The 7,670-nt window shown below is 41.4% G+C and overlaps 1 long non-coding RNA gene across 2 annotated transcripts in view; it reads left to right on the forward strand.

Moving 5' to 3' along the window:
* The window catches only part of LOC110197353 (uncharacterized), a 29,593-nt gene extending 22,189 nt beyond the window's left edge, over positions 1 to 7,404 (forward strand). For both annotated transcript variants that reach the window (XR_002321464.2, XR_002321463.2), the window contains exon 4: positions 5,137 to 7,404. This is a non-coding gene — a long non-coding RNA (uncharacterized LOC110197353). The remainder of the gene's footprint in view (positions 1 to 5,136) is intronic.
* Positions 7,405 to 7,670: the final 266 nt, after the last annotated feature.

Genomic DNA, 7,670 nt, shown 5'->3' on the forward strand with positions numbered 1-7,670 from the left:
TTGTGATTGCTGAACCACTGCCAATAATCTATCTTTCAGAGATCCAGGAAAACAGGAGACGTACCAAGAGATAGGGCAGATAGGTGGTGCTGTGGCTGGAGCGCTTGACTGGAGTCAGAAGGATCTAAATTCACATTTGGCCTCAGACTTACTAGTTGTGTGACCCCGGGGAAATCACTCAACTTTGCTTGCCTCGGTTTCCTTATCTGTAAAATGAGCTGGAGAAGGAAATGGCAAAACCACTCTGGTATCTTTGCCAAGTCAACCTCAAATGGGGTCATGAAGAGTTGGACGTGACTGAACAACAACCAAGAGATGGAAAAAGACCAAATGTTGTCCTGATTTTCAAAAAAAGGGAAAGATAATAGAGTCTGCAAACCGTGTTCCTGGATTCCTGGGGAAAGTATAGAGCAAATCATTAAAGAGATCATTGGGGAACACATAAAAAAGGGAACAGTGATTTCAGAGAGCCTGCTTGGATGGTCTCATCAAAAATAGGTTATGTCAGACTAACCTCGTGTCCTTTCTTGACAGAATTATTAAACAGGGCCATCAGGGGCAGGCTGCAAATACAGTTAAAGCACTTGATAAAATATCTCATACTGTTCTTGTGGAAAACATAAAGAGATGTAGACTAGACAATAATACAGCAAGGTGATTACGAACTAGACTCAAGCAATCTTTGTTAATGGTTCAGTGTCAACATAGCAGAAGGTCTCTAATGGAGGACCACAGGGATCTGTTTAACGTTTTCATCACCGACTTGCAAAGACGGCATGTTTTCTCATTTTCAGAGTGTACAAAGCATGGAGGAATAGCTACCATCTTGGATGGCAGCGTCGGGATCCAAGAAGAACTTGAAGGATTAGATCAGTGATGGCAAATTCAAATAGAAATTGGGCCATTGAACCATACAGAACCATATACAGGGTCTATACTGACTTACAAAACCACATATTAACATAATTCTATGTTGTGTTGTGTTTTTCACTTATTCTGTTAACTATTTCTCAATTACATTTTAATCTGGTGCACTTTGTGAGTGTTGCTGGCACAATGTGGCTGCCATATTTGTCACCTCTGGGCTAGAACATTGGACTGCCTTCATGAGATAACTTGTGAAGTCTTATATTTGGGTTTATTTAAAAAAAAACAGCTTCACAAATACAAGATGGGGGAGTCATGATTAGATAGAAGTTCAACTAGAAAAGATTCTGGCCTTTTAGTAGGCAGCTAGGTGGCCCACTAAATAGAGTGCCTGGACTGGACTCAGAAAGACTCTTCTTCTTGAGTTCAAATCCCAGCATCAGACTCTTATTAGCTATGTGACCCCGGGCAAGTCACTTAACCCTCTTTGCCTCAGTTTCCTCATTTGTGAAATGAGCTGGAAAAGAAATGGCAAACCAGTCCAGTATCTTTGCCAAGAAAATCCCCAAATGGAGTCACAAAGAGTGGGACATGATTAAACAACACAAGTAGACAAGTCAGGAACGCAGAACAAAGCTTTTTTTTTTTTAAGGCAGTTGGGGTTAAGTGACTTGCCCAGGATCACACAGCTAGTAAGGGTCAAGTGTTTGGTCTGAGGTCAGATTTGAACTCAGGTCCTCCTGACTTCAGGGGTGGTGCTCTATCCACTGTACCATATGAGTAGCCAAAAAAATAAAAAGTTTGAGTGATCTAGGACTACATCCAGGAAGCCATCACTTCTAGGAATAGAGAAGTAGTAGTTCCTCTGTCCTCTACCCTGGCTGTATCACATTTGAAGTGTGTTCAGTTCTGGGCACCATAGTTCAGGAAAGTCACTACTACTAAGCTGGAGAGCCTCCCAAGGAGAGCAACTAGGAGCATAAAGGGACTTGAGTCCATGTCATATAAAGATCAGTGGAAGGGGATGTTTTGCTACAGAAGATAAGGGGGTGGGGGAGGAGGATGATCTCTCTCTTCAAGTATCTGAGGCATTGCCATGCGCAGGAGGAAGGAGGCTGGTTCTACTCGACCCCAGAGCACAGAACCAGTAGTAATGGCTGGAAGCTACAAAGAGGAAATTTTAGGCTTGATTTTAGGAAAAAATTTCCTAATGATTAGAGCTGCCCCAAAGTGTAATGTGCTGCCTCTGGAGGTGGAGTGTATTTCCCGTCCCTGGAGGTCTTCAAGCAAGGGCTGGCTGACTGCTTGTCATACAGATTATGGTCAGAATTCCTTTATGAATATGGGTTGGAATAGATGACCACTGAGGTCCCTTTCAGCTCCGAAATTCTGTGATTCTGATCTGCCCCTTTAAATCCTCTTCCTTCAGTTGCTCGGCTGAGGCTCCACCTTATCCATGAAGCTTTTCCTCATGGCCCCAGCTGAAAGTGTTCTGTCCCTTATCAGAGCTCTCAAAACCTTTTCATCTAGGACTCTCCTTCACTTGTATCTCTAACCTCACATTGCCCTTATCTGTGTACAGGTCACATCATAACTCCTTCCCAAAGTAAATGGTAAACTCCCTGAAAGTAGGGACTGAGCCATATATTAATGCTTTTATTCCCAGCACCTAGCATAGTGCTTTATCCAAAGTAAGTGCTTATTAGATTTTGAATTGAACCAAATCTATAAAACAATCCGTTTAGTACTAGCCTCATTAGTAATAGAAGAGAGACACACATAAAAGAACACCTGGACGTCGCTCATCCCTAAACAAACATACCCAGATCAGGGGCAGATTTTTAAAGCAATCAATTTAATCTCATTCTGGATTACACCCAGACAGCCATACCGGAGACTTCGCCAAAGGGGTGGAGCAAACCCTAATTTTCAAGTCTTCTTCACATCAGCCTCAATTGTTTGCTGTTGTTTCTGGCCCTTAGCTAAGACTTTAAGATGACATTGTCATCAAGATGACAATAATAATAAAAGTTAACATTTTACACACTATATAACATATATTTATATGTATATATGAAATACACATATAGACACCCACACACACACACATGAATGTTTGATCTAATTTGAGCCACACAACGACCCTGTGAGGTAGGTACAACAGGTGTTTTTATCTCCATTTTACAGATGCGGAAACTGAGGTTAACAGGTAAAGTTCCCTGTTCCCAGTCACACAGCTAGTAAGTTGTCAAAGATAGGAACCCCAGCTCTTTCTATTCCCTAGGCTAGCAGTATATCCATTTAGGCAGAAGGAAATAGGAAAATATTTTCCAATCAGGGGCTGGTTCCCAAAAGCAGCTTTCTGGGACTCAAGGCAAACTCAATCCATATCCTCTACCTTTCCCATCTCCATCTGCAGCCTAAGATAGTAATGATGATTTTTTAAAAAAACATCTTTCATGTATATTTCACTTTTCAGTCTTCATAGTACTTCAGAGTTTGTAGTGAATTTCTCCATTATCTGTTCTTTATCTGGAGTCTCACAACCACCCGAGAAAGTTCACTTTAAAGATTGAACTTCCCGGTTAGAAGGAGCCTCGGGGGAGATTGAGTCATGTGATCATAGATGTAAAGCTGAAAGGTCATCTAGTCAAACCCCTTCTTTTTACGGAAGAGGAAACAGAAGCTCAGAATGAAGTGATTTGTACAAGGACCCACAGGTAGTAAGTGGTAGGATTTGAACCTAGGTCTGCTGCTCTTATTACCCAGATGCTTTCAGGAAGTTTTGTGGTCATCCTATTGAGCCTATTCATCAGTATCTCTACCAGTATCGCTATGGACAACACAAGTAGACAAGTCAGGAATGCGGAACAAAGGTCCTTAATCCGTTGTATATCATGGACTCCTTTGGCAGTCTGGAACATAAAACATGTAGGATAACAAAGGGAGCTGGTCATTTTGAAATACAGTTATCAAAATGTTTAAAAAAGAAAAAGCTCATAGACTCCAGGTTCAGAACATTTCATATAGAGGATCATAGGTTCATAGATTTAGTGACAGAAGGGGCCTCAGAACTTATCTGGTCCAACCCCCCTCATTTTGCAGATTTGGAAACTGAGGCCTGTAAATGACTTGCCCAAGGTCACACAGATTGCAAGGCAAAGAACTAGAATTTGAACCCAGATCCTTTGACTCCAAATTTATGCTTTCCAATGTATGGCACTGCCTTTGCAAATCCAAACTCTTCAGTTTTACAGATAGGGAAAGTGAATCTCTCAAAAAAGAAGTGACTTCTCCAAGATTACACAACCTGGAAGTAGTCAGACTTAAACCTAGGCCTCCTGGCTCCAATCTAGCCCTGAAAGGTCTTGAGGCCTAAGAAGACCTGCCATCGGTAAAGAATGAGCCAATGATTGATGTGACTGAAATCAGAAAAGGACTCAGATATTCGGGAAGATTTGTAGTCACTGGATGTTCCCACTGGCTCTGAGTTAATAAGAAAATTTAGTTCACAAGTACTCTCTATCCCTGCTAGTCAGCAGGTTAATTAAAGCTTGCCTTTGACAGCGGGACACAGTGTGAGAAGGGCCTTATCACAGGATCCTAGCTTTAGAGATAAAAGGGACTCGGAATGACCCCTTCATTTTACAGATCAGGAATGAGGAGCAGGAGATTACGTGCCTTGCTTGAGGTCACCCAGATAACTAGTTAATGCCAGAGACAGGATCTGAACCGGATCCTCAGAGCTCAAAGCTCATCTTCTTTCCAATGAATTACAACAATGCCTTGTTGGTTAGATTTCATAAGTTTGGCAGGCTTCTCATTTAGAGATGGAAGGTAACTTAGATAAAAGTTCTCTAATGCTGCCTCTTCATTTTATAGAGGAGGAAGCTAAAGCCCACAAACTCTTCTACTAACTCCAGCTGGGCCAGTTGATAAACATTTATTAAGCACCTACTATGTGCTAAGCACTGGGCTAAGTACTAAAGATAAAAAAAAAATCTAAAAGATCCTAATATCAGGGAGCTCACAGTCTAACCTGGGGGACAACATGTAAACAACTATAGACGGATATGCTGTATATATAGGATAAATGGGGAATAATTCACAGAGAGAAGGTACTAGAATTAAGGGAAATTGGAAAAGGCTTTCTATAAAAGGTAGAACTGGGATCTGCCCTACTGGGGATTATACAAGAGGCCCTTAACTGAGGAAGACCTTGCTTCAGAATAAGCCTTGACTTGATTTACCTGTTTGTTCACATTTCAGACCTCTGATCCATTCTGTCCTGTGACCCACGTGTTGCCTTCTCTACCGAGATCCCTGAACAATCCCTAACTGCCAGCAAGTGAATGCTCCTTAATCCTTGCTTTCATCTGTTTGCATCTCTATTATAACCTTTAATAACTGAGTACTCCCTCTAATCATCATCTTCCTCATTACCATCATTATTGTCATCATTGCCTCCATTAAAGACCTTGTCCAACTTCTTAGCATGTAACCCTATGTTGGGTTACTCTGAGCTAGAGAGTCTCCTAGTCTGAGCCTGGAGATAAACTATGTATCTATCACACAGAGCAAAATGCAAGCTCCCCTGAGGGCAGGGACTGTTTTATTTTCATCTGTATCCCCAGAGCCTGGCTCATAGTGGGTGTCAAATAAATGCTTGTTGCATGAATGAATGTCACCCAAGAAGCAACAACCTGGCTAAATGCAGAGTGACTGAGAGGGTTTTTGTTTTTATTTTTAATATTTGCAGCTTATAAAGAACTGCACAGGAAGGCATCAAGGATTTTTTAAAAATAATATTTTTTCTCAAACATGAGGGTTTTTTATTTCTGCTGATGGATAGAATCCCCACACCAATAAAATCACAGATCTTTTGAAATAAGTATTAATAGGGGCACTAGGTGGCGCAGCAGATAGAGCACCAGCCTTGGAGTCAGGAGGTCTTGAGTTCAAATCCAGCCTCAGACACATAACACTCATTAGCTGTGTGACTCTGGGCAAGTCACTTAACCCCAAGTGCCTCACAAAAACAGGCAGAATGGCATAGAATAGAGAGCCCTCAGAGGTCAACTAGTACAAGTCTTTCTTTTTATAGATCTGAGGAAACAGAGGTCCTTAAAGGTTGGGTAATGTGCCCAAGATCACACAGCTAGTAATTAGCAGAACGAGATTTAAACCTATGTCCTCTGACACCAAGTCTGGCTTTCTTTACATCTTACCATGTTTCCTGATTTGTCATGTCGTAGAAATCAAGTATCTTTTTTTTTTTAGAAGGGAAAAAAAAATCATATTATAATCTTTCTTTGGTAAAAATTCTCACTTGCTCTGTCCAAAATGGATGCGGACAGTCACCAAATAAGGAGAGATCTACAGCATCTCTGGTGTCAGCATCAGCACCATGCACAGAGAATATTCCTGTTCCAGAGACAGAGCCCACTGTGACATTGCTCTAAGGTCACAATGGGCCCTGTAATGGGGGATCCCATTGGCATGTCAGCACCAGCCAGACAATGCTTCTGGTAGTATGCTCCATGATGATGCAATAAATACCATCCCACCCACAAGACTTCACTTTCTAGGCACTTTTCTGTTCCCAAGAAATATTTTGTTGTTGTGTTGTTCAGTTGTATCCGATTCTCTATGACCTCATTTGGGGTTTTCTTGGCAAACATACTGAAATGGTTTGTCCTTTCCTTATCCAGCTCGTTTTACACATGAGGAAACTGAGGCAAATAGGGTAAGTGACTTGTCCAGGTTCATGCAGCTAATAAGTATCTGAGGCCAGGTTTGAATTCAGTAAGATGAGTCTTTCTGGCACTCTATCCGCTACAACACCTAGCTGCCTCAAGAAACATTAGTTATCAAGATTGATTTCTGCATTCTCAAAGACTTTCAGAATGAATGTATCAAGGATGACAATGTTTTTTCCATCACATTGTAATATCAGGGGAGTGCCTGACTTCTCTATCCCCCTGTGCTAGATGTTATGGGAAGCAGCCTTGGCTAATTTTAACATCCCAGCCAAATTGGCCACAGAGTGATCTTTAGGGCCTAAGGAATAACTGGAGGTAGGGAGAAGATGGGGGCAGAGTGGAAGTGTCTTGCTGGGCTTCTAGACTCATGGGAAATCCAGACGCAGGTGTGGGACGCACGCCATCCGTCAGCTGGCAGAAACAGTCTGCCTCCAGCCTGGCGCTAATGACAGAAACTTATTCTATTGTAGTTTCAAGGTGCTCGTCATGGCGGGCTTTCCTTCCTGACTACTGGGTGAACTATTGTATGAAGCCAGAGATGGGAATAACAGCACTTAAAAAGGAGTTACCTTCCTCTGGTTTAGTATTCAGAGCATCTCTGAAATAAATGTGCTGTCGCCATCATCTGCTGAGCTAAGTCCAGGGAGAGGTTTTTCCTCTGGAAAAAGGGGTAGTGGTAGGTTAAGTAATAGGTAAAAGTGAAGTAGAGGAGTCAGGAAGGACAGGAAATAAGAGAAACACACAAACATAAAAGTAAAGATCAGGAGTAGAATTTGTCAGGGAAAAGATATGTCTATGTATGTATGTATGTATATATGTATGTGTTTACATGTATATATGTATGTATATATCTATATCTATATATAAATATATGTGAGCTTAATTGTAATCTTGGAGGGGGAGGAAGTTGGGGGAGAAAAGAAGTAAAAATTACACAGCAGAAAGCAAAAGAAAACTTACAAGGAAGCAAAGAAAAGATGGACAGCTCTCAACACAATGCGTAGTATTTATTATATTGGCTTTCCTGAAATGGAAATTCAT

The sequence above is a fragment of the Phascolarctos cinereus genome, unplaced genomic scaffold, assembly GCF_003287225.1.
Source record: "Phascolarctos cinereus isolate Bilbo 61053 unplaced genomic scaffold, phaCin_HiC Scaffold_2;HRSCAF=192, whole genome shotgun sequence".
NCBI lineage: Eukaryota > Metazoa > Chordata > Mammalia > Diprotodontia > Phascolarctidae > Phascolarctos > Phascolarctos cinereus.